The following is a 15242-nucleotide window of genomic DNA, read 5'->3' as shown; positions in this document are numbered from 1 at the left end:
GCAAACTTCTTCCCTGAAACTGTAAGTCCCGCCTCTTCAATCCTAAACAAAACTCTTTCTAAAGTAACCGCATATTCCCATATGAAACGCCTAATGCCGGGATTTTCTTCCAGCACCGCATCGCCGTAGGTAGAATCAGGACCTTTGATTCCGCCGTCATCAATGAAGATACCTACGTTCTGTGGAATTTCATCTTGGAGAATCCACATCATCTGAGCTTGATATACTGCTACTGAATTTGTTGCACCTTGAGGTAATCTAGTACGTTGAAATCTTCCCAATGGTGTTTCAAAAGTTGTTAAGGGTCTTGAAAAATCTGCCAACTCTCTTTCATCATATCCTCCCATAATATCACCTAAGCCATAACATGCTCTTCCTGCAAATGATTCCACAAACTCTTCAGGTGCCGGAGGCATTCCCGCATCCTTGATGGTGACCTTATTCAATTCTTGTAAATCATGAACCACTCTTAATTTGCCATCCTGTTTCTTCACACAAAATACTGGACTTGAATAGCTTGAAGTTGACTGTTCATACAATCCCGTCCTTAGCCGTTGTCTGATTAATTCAATGTATTCTGGTTTGATAGCCGCCGGAATTGGAATTGGCTTCTTCTGCCAAGGTTGATGGTCCACCACTGGAATGGCATAAGGAAATCCATAAGAGTGCTTCAAAACACCCCTTTCTTCTTCACAATAAGCAATTGCCCCTTCCCTTAATACTACTACATGTAATAATAACTTCATCTCCTCATCACTTAGCCAATCTTGAGGCCCAAAATTACACATCTTCAACCGCTCCAATGTTGTCTTCTTTGTCTCTGCAAAGTCCGGGGGATTCTTGGACAAAGGTGTTTCATATGGATCCCTTGACATCGGTGGCCTTTGTAAGGGTGGGTTGAGACTTTGTGGCATCGCTGCATTGACCGGCCGGACCTTCTTCGCCACTGACTTGTACTTCGCCGCAAAACATAATAACTCTCCCCTCCTCCATCTCTCGCAAACCTCTGCTTGCTGCCTAATGTCGAAACCTTCATTTAGCGCCTTCACCGTCTCCCATTCTTCTTCCTCCAATAAACCCCCTCTGATTCCATTTTCTAACTCCTGCATACTTCCGCCATAATCTTCTAATTGTACACCACGACTTGAGAATTGAGACTGAGATAAAGAGGATTCAATAAAACTAAAAGAAGAACTAAACTCTGAGCCAAAATATATACTATCCTCCAAAACTTCTCCCACTTGCTCTTCCTCCATTGATACCAAAGATGATGAAATATAAGAAACTTGAGGAGAATCTTGAGACTGAAAATGAGACTGAGAATTGAAATTATTATTCATACACAACCAAGTTCCCGTTTCTTCAATAGTTGGTGATGGACGCCCAAGGTAACTTGGATTTGCTATATACTGAACGCCCATGTCTTCACCAACATCCTCTACAAAAAAGACTTATCTTCACCAGACACCTCTTCCACATAACTTGGGACGGAGCCTGAATCCTCCTCTTGAACTTCTTGCCGCAGCCGAGCCAAATTGACCTCCACCATAGTAGTTCTTTTCTCCCCAAGATCCAACTCTCTTTCCCAGTCCCCTTCATCTGGCTGGCAAATAGTAAACCTTGTCCATATACCTCGTTCATCCTTCAAGGTCAACCTTTCCCCGACTGCTTTCCCAAACTCCATTCCCGCTCTAAAGTCCATAAGGAAGGGCCGTCCCAATAAGATTGGACATTTACTCTCCTTGGCAATCCAAAAGTGAGCCACACCCTGCACTCTAGTCCCTACTACCACTTCTATAGCCTCCCCAATCCCAACTAACTCTGTCCTTTGCCCTCCAATACCTCTAACACCTGATCTAATGGACACCAACCCTGTTAGCCCTAACTCCTCCGCTACTGATTCCGGAAGGATGTTGATTTGGGATCCAGAATCAACCAAGGCCTTAACCCTTTTCTTCTTTCCGCCAAACATAATGTCCAAATATCCTAAAGGACAAGAGTAGAGTACATCCTCCCCATCATCTTCACTCTCTGAACTAGACTCTTCTTCGTCTAATCCACCAGTAGCTGCTCTTAATGGCTTGATGATCCTAGGAATAACAACCCGCCGCTTAGAAACCTGCTTCTTGACGTGCTCCGCCAACGCTGGTGAGATAGCACACAGTTCCCCAACCTCTGCCTCTATCTTGGTCTTCATTATTTTTGGCACCACATTATCCATCACCCCCTCATAACCTTTCTCCACTGGTCTTTCAAATCTTCCCTTGACTATATCCTTCTTCTGAATCTTTGGTGCTACTACCGTTGGCCTCTTCCTTTCTTTTAATTCCGCCAACGGGATATCTTCACTACTATCATCATCTTCAGCCAACTCCATAAGTTCATCTTGTTGATCCTCGTTGTCCTTTGACATTGTGACCTTCTTCTTCTTTGGCGCCTCCGCCGGTTCCGCTCTACCTCTACATCTTTTCACTTCTACATCATAAACCTTAGTCCCCGCTCCCGCCATTGCAGCCTTAAATCCTTTACTCGTAATTCCAGGAGCCTTCCATTCTTCCAATATGCCACAGCTTGCCCTAAGTTCCTGACTTTGAGATCCACCAGACTCATCTTTAGTCAATATCCCGGTAACAACAGTCTTCTCAGGTACTACTACAGCCTTAGCTGTTTCCGCCGGAGGTGCACTTTGGCTTGGTGCCCCCTTCGCTGCAATCTTTGCTTGCTCCACTTGCAAGGAATAATCCGCAACTACCGCTCTAATAGGCCTACTACTGTCCCACCGGATTACCGCACCATTAGACAGTATATAGGTATTGTTATGCTCGGTAACATATCCATCATTTATGTCCCGTTGCTTGTCTGGGCACCTGTTATGGCCATGTCCTTCTCTTGCACAGTAGTAACACATCAGAGGACCATCTCTAAAGTTTGACTGTTGAAACTCTCCTCTAGGAGGCCCATTGTTGGGAGGTGGTCCTGCTGGTCCGCTGGATGGTTGCTGGTTACCATTGTTGCCTTGGTACTGGCCAGCTGAAGTGTTCCATTGGGAACTCGAGTTGTAACCTCCTCTACCTTGATTCCCACCATATCCACCCCTATTTCCGCCATACCCTCCTCGTCCTCTATTCATTCCCAAGTTCACATAGCGCCCGCCAGTTTGATTGTTAGGTCCAGAAGCATTGTTGTTGAACTGTCCTCCTTGCTGACCTCCCCGGAAATAAGTTGAAGAATTAAACTGAGGTTCGGGTACTCCTCTGTTTTGAGCCGGCGGACCAAAGTTGTTTTGTTGTCCAGAATACGAACTATTCCGGAACACGCCGTGGACTTGACTGTTTGGGTTGACAGCCATAGGTCGACTCATCCCTTGCCCACTCCATGCCGCAAACTGACGAACCAACTCGCTGATGGTAGCCTCGTCTGACACCTTGCCTCCAATCTTCTTGTTCAAACCTTCCATCTTCAATCCTCTTCTCTCCTTATCTTTCTGTACCACCTTCTCCTTGAGTTCCTCATCCCTCTTAGTCTCCACCTCTTTCTTTCCTCTTAGCTCTTCGAATACCAATTCTACCTCCTCTTGTAACACCGTATGCACTGTCTTCTTGAGTACTCTCCACCCTGGCAGCCGGTGCCTTCCATCCCTTGTCTTTCTCAAATCCCCATCACTCCTTAACTTCTCCTTGATCTTCTTCTGCATACTATCCAAGAATGCTCTGTAATAGTAGTTACATATCTCGTCCTCGGAGTCAATGTAATCGTACTTCTTGAGATAGACTAAGATACTATCAAATTTATGCCGGAAACCTTCAAATTCCAACTTTGAATCAATACCCCCATTACTTTCAGAATCCAAGGCTAGCTCCTTCAAATCCTCCACCGTGTACTTAGGCGCCTCTCGAATTGACGCATACCGGTCCTTCATTTCCGTCTTCAACAACTTCCAATCCCATTCTCCTTCTCCCCAACCCTTAAGTTCCTTAATTTCCTCCTTTAAATCCTTCCCATTCACAAATGCACAGACTTGCATTGCCATGTCTACACCGCTTGCTCCATCAACCTGTGCCGCAACCTCAAAGTCCCGTAAGAACTTCTTGACATCATCACCCCGGCTGAACCGTAATTCTGAATCTTGAGGTTCAATTTTAACCACTTTCTTCTTCCCCTTCTTGCTCTTCTTCCTCGGCTTGATATCCACTTCACTCACTCGCCTCCCCCGAACTTGAACTATCCTCACTACTGCTATCCAAGCTTGAACTGCTACTGCTTCCGCAATACTTCTTCCTGCCTTTCCCTTTACTTTCCTTCCTTGGCTTCTCCCTTACTTCCTTCTTTAATTTTGTTTCCTTCAACTTCTTCAACACCTTCTCCATATGTTCCGTTTGTAGCCGTGCCTCCATCAAGTATTCCTCCGCCTCCTGAATTGAAAGGTCCTCCTCTCTCAGCCTTCCGTCCTCATAATCCATTGGAAACTCCTCTTTTATTGTTTCCCCCACACCTCTTGCAGTGACATCATCCCCTGAATCATCCTCAACTTCTTTTTTCTCCCTGTATAACTCCTTCTCTACTTCTTTAGACCCTTCTTGAACTACACTACTACCGCCTTTACTACCTGCTTCCTCCAAAGGATGTGAAACCGTCCCTTGACCAAGATTAATTTGAGGTGACATGTTGAGGTTTGAGAAATTTATGAATTGCGAAGATGTAGTGACGAGATATAATTATTGAATTGAATTTGATGACTTGATGAATTGAGAAAAAAGTTGACCGGTTGAGATGTCGAGAAACAATGTTTGACGGATGAGCACCTGCGAAGCCGGAAGAGGTTGTTTCGAATTGCCCCAGTGGAGTCACCAGATGTAGAACTCCTACGCAGTGTAGCGTAGGCTGAGCCGGAGAAGGTAAGAATCACCGCCTAGAAGAACGGATGAAACTACGGTGCTGCGAAGCTGCCTTCAACCTAAGAAATTCTACGAAAAAATTACGTAGGACGATTCTTAACACTTCCGCCGTTACAAGTTTCCCGTAAACCTAATTTACCCCGAAGAAGGATATTCACACTTTCTAAACCCTATTTATCCCGCCCACAACTGAGCCACACACAAAAATTTAAAAAAACAATTTAAAAAAAACACAACTTGGCCTGGAATTGAACCCAGGTTCAGTCCTTTCCCCTTGGCCCTGATCTGGCCCTGTACTCGAGTAGATAGAACACAAAATAAAAAAATTAAAATTAAAATAACACAACCCTCCTTCCACTCGACTTCAACTTCAACAACTTCCTTAACACACAACGAATCAATTCTTCAATGTAAGTCTTTCTTTTCTTCCTTTTACTTGACTTTTAAACTAATAGCTAACTAATCTAAAAAAACTCGCTCTTTCTTCTTTATCCTTTATGAATAGGATAATCGAGTTGAACACCAACACACTACACTATCGATCAAAACACAAAAAAAAAAACACTTCGATCGACTTGCTTCGATCCTCTACACAATGCCACGAGCTCCTTCAACACCAACAACACCCCCCTTTTATACCTTTCCACCTACCCAAACCACAACTTAGCCTCAAGACTTTCCTTCTCTTCGCTCCGACCGATTCCGACCGATCTCTTGGCTTATTCCCACACTAAGGATCTTATCTCAACTCGATTCTTTCCTCTTTCTCATGGTATGTTTGTTTCCTTCTGCTTTCTTTTCTCATTCTATCTTTCTTTTCTACTACTGATGACATCATTTGTCTCTTCTTTCCTTCTATCTAGGTTATCACTCCCTTCTTTCCCACACTAACTCCTTCCTTCAACTACTTATCATTTTCGATTTCGACTTTTTTTTTTTCTTTCCAGGTATGTTCCTTTCTTCTTTTCTTTTCTTCTCCTTGTTCATTCCCTTTTTTCTCATGCTAACTGACTCTAACTCCTTCCATTCAACTGCATCATCAATTTCGATTTCGATTTTTTTTCAATTTGATCTCTTTTCAATTGATCTTGTGATTCAACCTCTGACCAAAAAACAACTAATAAGTTCTAATTCATTTTTCTTTCTCCTTCCAACTGCTTGACATAATTACATAATACTAATTGCTGGTTTTATTTATTGATTTAATTGACTTGTCTCTTGGCTGTTTGAGAATGTTCCAGATTGTTCAATCAACTCATTCAAATCGATTTCAGTTCATTGTTATATGTTTCTTAATCTAGATCAATATCAATGAATGGTAAGAGATAATATGTAGGCTTTTCAAATTTGAAATTGCTTTTTTTTGATTTCTTGTAAGTTAGATTGTGGCTTGTGTTTTCAAGCATTTCTCTTTTGTTGATTTAATTATGTTTGTTGTATATTTGTTGTAAGAAGATAAAGATGACTTAATGCAATGAAATTTGTTAATAATAATATTGACCAAAAAAAACTAAGGAGCCATAGTGAGATCTTGATGAGTTTCCTTTTTACTTGTATATGTAGTAGATATGTGCTTTGCTTTTAGCATGACAATGAGTGAGTTAAATAAAAGATTTTGATAAAGGTTTTGATTTCCAAGTGAAAAGATGAGATGACAGATGTGTGGTATATCTTTGTTGGATTTGATTTCCACAACGTGTGTTTCACAACCAACAGAGAGCTATGGTTGACTATGGGACAATGAGCCTAGCTAACTTTTCGAAAAGAAAAAATTACGAAAGATAGGCTACTTAGACATATGCACGAGGTAGAAAGACGATATGACTACTCAATGTAGGTAATGTCAGCATTGGGCAGCCAGCGTTCGGGGAAAACTTCAAAATCAGCAGCGAAGCCGGTTTCCTCAGGTGTAAGTGACTTCCAAAATCCATCGGGGAAATCGTCAAACCATCGCGAATTGGATATCACAAGCTCGGTGGTCATGGCTGCGAGGACTGGGCGATCCAAAGCGACCCTTTGAAGCCTAATCACGTTCATCCCAGCGATCCTGATGCATTTCCAACACCTAATGTTCAAGTCGTAAGTCTTACGTTGAAGAATGATAATTGTCAAGGTGTGAACTCACACGTAAATCCCGACGTCATACCAGTTAAATGTTTCGTTTTACATTTGTCGAACTACAACGCTTTCCTAAAGTTATTCCTTTCTTTCACGGTTACACAGGAAACGAGAGACAATTTTCCCGCGGGAAAACCAATTGTATCTGACTCAGTTAATGAGCCAAAATGTATTATTTTGGTGTTATATCTGTGTTATTTATACATTATGGCTCAGAAACTACATTATGTGTAATCGGTCTTCCTGCGGGAAAATTGTCTCTTGTTTCCTGTGTTAGGAGGTATAAGAGGGTATTAAACATTTTTCTGTGCGTAGTACATGTTGTGCGCATCACCATTCAATCTCTGACCATTCTCGTTGATAGAGTGAGTGACAACCCGATTTCCAACGGCCGAGTGTTTTAATCGCAGTTGTTTCTACGCCTGCTTTCGTCAAGAGAGTAGCACCCCCTATTCGAAACGAGTGGCCCGTCATGCTGCTTGATCTTCCCCATGTGTTTTCTAGCACCTTGGATAAGATTTGTCGAGTTATGGCTGTCGTTCCTCCGTTGTGCCAAGTCATGAAGAGTCTCGGGTCTTTTACCCTTTCCATTCTCCTCACTAATCTTCCTAAAGCTCTGAACGGGCAAAGCCTTCCTCCCGTTTCGCGTAGTACCAGGTACTGTACTTCTCCGTTTCGTGAAGTTTTCGCATCACGTAAAGTTATCTTTGCCATGCGTTGTCCCTTTACCGAGATGAAGTGGAGGTCTGACTTCAAAACTGCCCCTATGTCTCTCTTGTCATAAGATGTGGACTTATATACTAGTTCGCCGATCCTGGCTAATCCCCAGTAAGCTGTGAGAACTAAAGCTTGAAGTCCTACGGGGTCTATTTCATTACTCTGTATGTGATCTAAGAGTTGAACCAATGCTTTCGGTGAGACCGGTTTTCTATTCATTCCTGTCAGCTGTGCTGCCGTTTCGAGTCTTGTTGACGCTCTCAGGATACTACTTAGTCTGGTCTTATTTATCTCGGGACAAGTATGGCCATGGAAATCATGCCAGGTACGTATCGCGGATAGGTACTTGTGAATTGTTGCGACTTTGATCGGTTTGTTCGTAGCCGCTGTATTGTAGTTGTGGCCGGACCATACTATGAATGATTCGATTGTTGAACGGGTGGCTGGGAAGGCTTGTAGACTGAATAGTGTCGTAAAGTTTTTGAACTTTCTAACTCCTGAAGCATACGATTCCAGAGTGTTTCTTTTCCACCCTCCTCGTATCATGTGTCTTTGAGTACTAGAGAGCCTCCTCGGGGTGTCGTCCTTTATTCTCATGAATGTTGTAAGGTCTTTCATTTTAAATCTCTGATGTTTGAGGTGTTTCGTGAACGTTTTATCAGTCTATTGCCTTTTTAAGGGTTATGTTTGTGTTCGTCCTCACCTTTTTTTCGCTTGACGGTTCGGTTCGTATAGTGGTTTGTCTTTATCGCCGATTTTTTCTCTCCGAAAGATCTCAGCTTCTTGGTAGTTTATATGCTGGGTTCTTACTTTAATTATTTGTTCGTTACGTCTCATCTTTGGCAAAGTTTGTCAGGTTTGTTTACTGCCTTCATTGCTCTTTACGTCAAGATGGTTTTGGTTTCTCATTGCATAGCACATCTCCCTCATGGAGGCGACCACTATCTTTCACAAGTGCTCATCAACTAACTACAAGTTCGCTCCTCATCTTCAAGCTGTACAAGAATTTTATACAAAACTGCTTCGGCATTTCCTTGTGTGTTTCTACTTGTGCTATTAATAGCTCATGTTGTTTTCTGTTAACTGATGATCTTCCTCCGTTGTATTTCTCATCCAACGAGCGAGATCAGGAGGAATCTCGACTTGGATCTGTCGGAACCAATCCTTAGAGGAGGACACTCCCCTCGACAATTGGTCAGCTGCGTTATCTAGAGATGTAACTCTTTTTTGTTCGATTTGGCAGTCTTTCGAGTAGAGAATCGAGCTGATTTCCTTCCATTCTTGATTCACCCAGAAGTTGTTAAAGTTATCGTTTCATTTATGTATTACATATTACATTTCACAAGTCTGAAACTCAAATGTTGCTATTATTTCATATCTCATTTACTAATATTCATGTGTAGCGCATAAGACCATATGTATGTTGTTTGTTAAGATTCTCATCATTATTAACCTAGTTTGTATTCTCAACTATATCATGTAAACCTCGAAGAGCAACGAAGAAAGCCTCCCTCTTCATCCAAGATATTCTTTTACTTTCTTGGGTGAAAGGTGAGTAGCTCATTCGTGGGATTTTGATTGTAGTTCATTAGATCTGTTCTGAACTTAAATCATCCCTGCTCTGACAGGTATGCTTCTCATTCAAATTTATTCATTTTCATATCTTAATGTTTTCTTTTATTGTGATGGAAATAAAACTGATCCAAGATATTCTTTTACTTTCTTGGGTGAAAGGTGAGTAGCTCATTCGTGGGATTTTGATTGTAGTTCATTAGATCTGTTCTGAACTTAAATCATCCCTGCTCTGACAGGTGAGTAGCTCATTCGTGGGATTTTGATTGTAGTTCATTAGATCTGTTCTGAACTTAAATCATCCCTGCTCTGACAGTTGTAACAGGTTATGAGCCCAGCGTTCTGTTAAACGTCTGCGGTCTCCTCTTTCCATCACAACCCTCAGTATCAGACAGAACTAGTTTGAAACAATCTCTATCCCCGGATTTGACTACGACTTCGCGATCGGATGAATCCTACCGACGCCACAGACGCCAAATCAGAACATATCTCCGAAGAAACTACCTCAAAATTCCCACTAACTGAGCCAACTCAGCCTTTCAAACCACAAAATTCGATTCCTTTCCCTACAATCGATCAGAAATTCAAAATGACGTCAATTGATCAAAATGATTTCTCTCTCAGCTCTTATTCTTCTGTTGTTAAACTTTCCACTGGAACCTTTAATGATTGGAAACTCAAATTGACTACTATTCTCGGTGGAAAAAGGTTATCAAAGTACATCCTCAAAGATCTCACGCCCCCCGATGAATCTGACGAAGCTGCTTTAGATGAATTTGAAACTAACTCATCCCGAGCTTTAGCAGCAATTCATGCGACTATCGATGCAGAAAACTTTCAAGTCATACGGACATGCTCTTCACCTCGAGCAGCTTTCAAGTTACTATGTAGTCATCATGATGATGCAGGAGGCCTTTCAACTGCGCATCTATTCTCAGATATCATATCCCTTAAAATGTCACATGATGAGAATCTGAACGATCATATTCATAAGTTCAGAAAACTACATAATGATATCCTTAGTAACCTATCCTCTTCGCCCGATAATAAGATATCAGAACCTTTCTTTGCTATCATTCTGATCAAATCACTTACTTCAGATTATACTCCACTCGTTCAAAGTCTTTTATCTAATTTCGAAACTTTAACTCTTACTCGATTGTATTCCCTCTTAAAGATTGAAGCCACCCGGAATGCACCCTCCCTGAACTCTGATACTGCTCTTGCTGCTGGACGAAATCGATCAAACCCAAAGCCTCGACCGTTTCAGAAGAAGAACTCTTCCGGTAATCAATCCTCGCTACGCTGTTCTCTTGGACATTCCGGTCATACTGACGATCAATGCCGAACCAAGAAGTGGCGGGCTTTCTTAGAGTATGAGAAGTCCAAATCGAATGAGTCAACCTCAAGTCATGCTGCTCAGCTATCGCAGTCTACGCCAGAGGCCGATGAGGATGTTTCGTATTGGGAGGAAGCCTTTTCTGCGTCAACCAACACAACCAATCCTATCATCTGTGACACTGGAGCCACCAGTCACATGTTCTCCGATCTTTCGCTCTTATCTGATCTTCAACACACTCGACCTACTCGTATCGGTGTAGCTTCTCAGGACGGAGCCATTTGGGCTAAGAGCAAGGGAACTGTTAGGTTCGAGTCCCTCATTCTCAGAGATGTTCTATATTCTCCCGAATTAACAGGCAACCTTATCTCTATCGGTCGTTTGTGTGATGATGGTTTTCGTGCCTCATTTGACAAAAATCTAGGCATCATTACGGATCAAAAGGGAAATGTGGTACTCAAAATGCGGCGGAATCCTCAAACAAACCGTCTCTGGACCCCTGAGTTGAAAATGTTGTCATCTAATGCTTACTTTTCCTACACGGATCCTGTAAAATTGGCCAGCCTATGGCACAAACGATTGGGTCATCTTCACCCCGATGCTGTGATTTCTTTTCTTCGCCGATTCAAATCCATATCTATCTGTCGTAAAGATTTTCTTCCCTGTGACGCTTGTGCGATGGGCAAATTAACTCAGTCTCCATCCACCTCCTCATTTCATCGTTCACCTGATTTACTCAACATTGTACATAGTGATCTCCTCGGTCCTATATCCCCAGGCACGAAATCTGGTTTCAAATATGTTGTCACTTTCATTGATGATCATACTCGATATACTCAAATATACCTTCTGAAATCCAAAAATCAAACATTTGAGTCTTTCAAACATTACAAAGCCTTGATGGAGAAAAAGTGTGCAAGAAAGATTCTCAAATTAAAATCTGATCGAGGAGGGGAGTACTCGTCAAATGATTTTCTTCAATATCTTAAAGAAGAAGGCATTGAGATTGAACGAGGACCAGCTGAACGTCCTACAGCCAATTCAGTTGCTGAACGTTTTGGTCGAACGTTTTTAGGGAGGATACGCTCTCAACTGATTCACTCAGGTCTCCCGCTTCATCTTTGGGGGGAACTGGCAAAGTATTGCGTACTTCAGATTAATTGTTCTCCACATGCCGCATTACAGCACAAAACTCCGATGGAAACTCTTGAAGCTCTCCTTCCTGGCCATGTTCATCCATTCGATGTTGATCGTTTCAAGCCTTTCGGTTCACTCTGTTTCGCAGTGGACAGAAGTCGAAAATCAAAAGTTGGTCCATTGGCTAGGCGTTTCATCTTTATTGGACTAGAAGAGGGGGCAAGAGCAGCTCGTCTCTGGGACAAGCAAACTGGTCGTGTATTTGTCACGGGGGATGTAGTCTACCGAGAAGAAACCTTTCCTGGTTTACATCCGACTTTATCACCTAATGTTCCGGAGGAACTACTGCTGCCTGAATTTACCGATTCGGTAGCCCCATCCAAGATTACCCCAGTTCCGGAGACTGAATCTGAAGAATCTTCACCAGCCAAGGGTTCCAACATCCCTTCTACTCCGATTAGAGCGGATTCACCAATCATAGATTCACCTAATCAGACGCCACCTCGACCGAATCTTTCCATTCACAATTCTCCTTCTGTTTCATCTCCGGTCTATCCTAAGGTTCGGATTCCACTGAGTGCCTCAATTCATGCTCCGAGGTTAGCCGTCGAGTCTCCGAACCGTTTTGAACAGTTACGGGATTTGGTACCAGTCACTCCGCCCCAACGATATGATGTTTATCGTGAGACTGATGTATTGGACACTCCGTCTGATCCATCGATCCATTCATCGGCTCCTTCAGTAAATCTCTCTCCTACTCCTAATCGCACGGAAACAGAAGATTTTCAGAAACCAATTTCAATTAACTCATCTCCCTTATCATCCGTTTCCTCCGTCCGGGTGTCGTCTAGGTCTGGAACTCCTAATCAACCATCAGACCAACAGCCACTGGATGAATTGGTTCAACAAGTTGAACCGGTTGTGAAGTCTTCTCCCTCTCCCGAACCTTCCCCGATTCCAACACCTCAGCCATCTCCGAGACCACCATCACCGCCTCCACAGCCTATACCTCCTCCAGCGCCTACACGCCGCTCTGGACGTACTAAAAAGGCGCCTGTTCGATACGGTTTCCCTTCGACTTCTGTGGCAACTACCTCCCAATTTGGTCCAATGATTGTTACTAATACAAGATCAATCATCCCTGATCGTTGGGGTTTCTCTGCGACCACTGGAACGGATCCCGACAGTCCAACCTATACTCAGGCGATGGCTAGTCCAGATAAACAAGCCTGGCTTCATGCGATGGAAGAGGAGTTCAAGTCTCTCATGGACCATTCTGTTGGAAAGCTGGTCGATCCTCCTCCAGATGCTAACGTTCTTGGGGGGATGTGGATCTTTAACAAGAAGCGAGACGAGCACAATCGAGTTATACGTTTTAAAGCTCGTTGGGTGGTTCTTGGTAATCATCAGATCAAGGGCCTTGACTATAATGATACCTATGCATCGGTCGGCAAGATTGACTCACTACGAATTCTACTTGCTTTGTCAATTGCTAGAGCCATAGGTAACAGACGTACTAGGCGAATGAAGATCCGTCAATTTGATGTTGTCACTGCTTTCCTCAACAGTGGTATGAAAGACCTCGTATATGCTCGACAAGTTTTGGGTTTTGAACATCCGACTCAAAGACATCGAGTATGGTTGTTGATCAAATCTCTCTATGGAACGAAACAGGCTGCTCGTCGTTGGCAACAACACTTCGGAGCGACAACAGCCGGTTTTGAAATCTATCCCGTCTCGTCTGACTCAGCCGTCTATGTCTTGAACTGCGCTCTTGGACTACTCATATTACATCTTCACGTCGATGACTCATTAGTGTTTTGTGACAATGATGAGCTTTTCTTCAAATTTCAAACCTTCATCGATTCCAAATACAAACTCAAATGGACCGATCGACCCACATTATACCTTGGGATAAAGCTGGATATTGCTGAAGATGGTTCTTACATTAAAATCTCCCAATCTCACTATATAGAGTCTTGTCTTGAACGATTCGCCATGGTGAACTGCAGGCCGGCGAAAACACCCCTTCCTCAAAAGACTCTACTGACCCCTGGATCGACTGAAGATATCGAAGCAGCCAAAGACATACCTTATCAAGAACTCGTCGGCTGCCTTCAATGGATCTCTGCCTGCACCCGTCCAGACATTTCTTATGCTGTATCACAACTCTCAAAGTATAACTCAGCATGGACGGTATCTCATTGGATGGCTGCTAAGCACGTTTTACGATACTTACGGGGTACCCAAGAGCTTTCAATTACTTACTCTGGGGGGACTGATGAACCTCAAGCTTACTCGGATTCGGATTTTTCACAATGCTCATTAACTTGGAAATCTGTAACCGGTTACGTCATAACTGTATCAAATGGCGCAGTGTGTTGGAAGTCTCAGCGTCAATCAATTGTGGCTCTATCAACTTCTGAAGCTGAATATGTAGCTGCGACCGAATGCTCTAAACATATGGCTTGGGTTCGTTCCTTTTACTTCGACATCATGCATCAGTTAGAAGAACCTTCACCTTTCTACATAGACAACACATCGGCAATCTTTACAGCAACCGGCGATGGTCTAAAGTCAAGATCCAAACACATTGACCGAAGATTTCATTACATTCGTGATCTTATTCAATCAAATCAACTCAAAATCCATCATATTCCGAGTGATGAAATGCTAGCCGATCATTTAACAAAACCATTGGGTCCTCAAGGAATTAGTCATGCTCTGGAATTGAATCACATGATTTAGAAATGTTCTTGAAATAGGGGGGATGTTAAAGTTATCGTTTCATTTATGTATTACATATTACATTTCACAAGTCTGAAACTCAAATGTTGCTATTATTTCATATCTCATTTACTAATATTCATGTGTAGCGCATAAGACCATATGTATGTTGTTTGTTAAGATTCTCATCATTATTAACCTAGTTTGTATTCTCAACTATATCATGTAAACCTCGAAGAGCAACGAAGAAAGCCTCCCTCTTCATCCAAGATATTCTTTTACTTTCTTGGGTGAAAGGTGAGTAGCTCATTCGTGGGATTTTGATTGTAGTTCATTAGATCTGTTCTGAACTTAAATCATCCCTGCTCTGACAGGTATGCTTCTCATTCAAATTTCTTCATTTTCATATCTTAATGTTTTCTTTTATTGTGATGGAAATAAAACTGATCCAAGATATTCTTTTACTTTCTTGGGTGAAAGGTGAGTAGCTCATTCGTGGGATTTTGATTGTAGTTCATTAGATCTGTTCTGAACTTAAATCATCCCTGCTCTGACAGGTGAGTAGCTCATTCGTGGGATTTTGATTGTAGTTCATTAGATCTGTTCTGAACTTAAATCATCCCTGCTCTGACAGTTGTAACAGAAGTCTCTCGAGCGTTCATTCCGTAGCACTCCTTCGGTTGTGGTGTTATCGGTTAGGACCAGGAATCGACCTCCTTCTACTTTCTTTAGCTTAA

This window comes from Melampsora larici-populina (genome assembly GCF_000204055.1).
Source record: "Melampsora larici-populina 98AG31 unplaced genomic scaffold MELLAscaffold_17, whole genome shotgun sequence".
Classification (NCBI taxonomy): Eukaryota; Fungi; Basidiomycota; class Pucciniomycetes; order Pucciniales; family Melampsoraceae; genus Melampsora; species Melampsora laricis-populina.
This window is presented reverse-complemented; position numbering follows the sequence as displayed.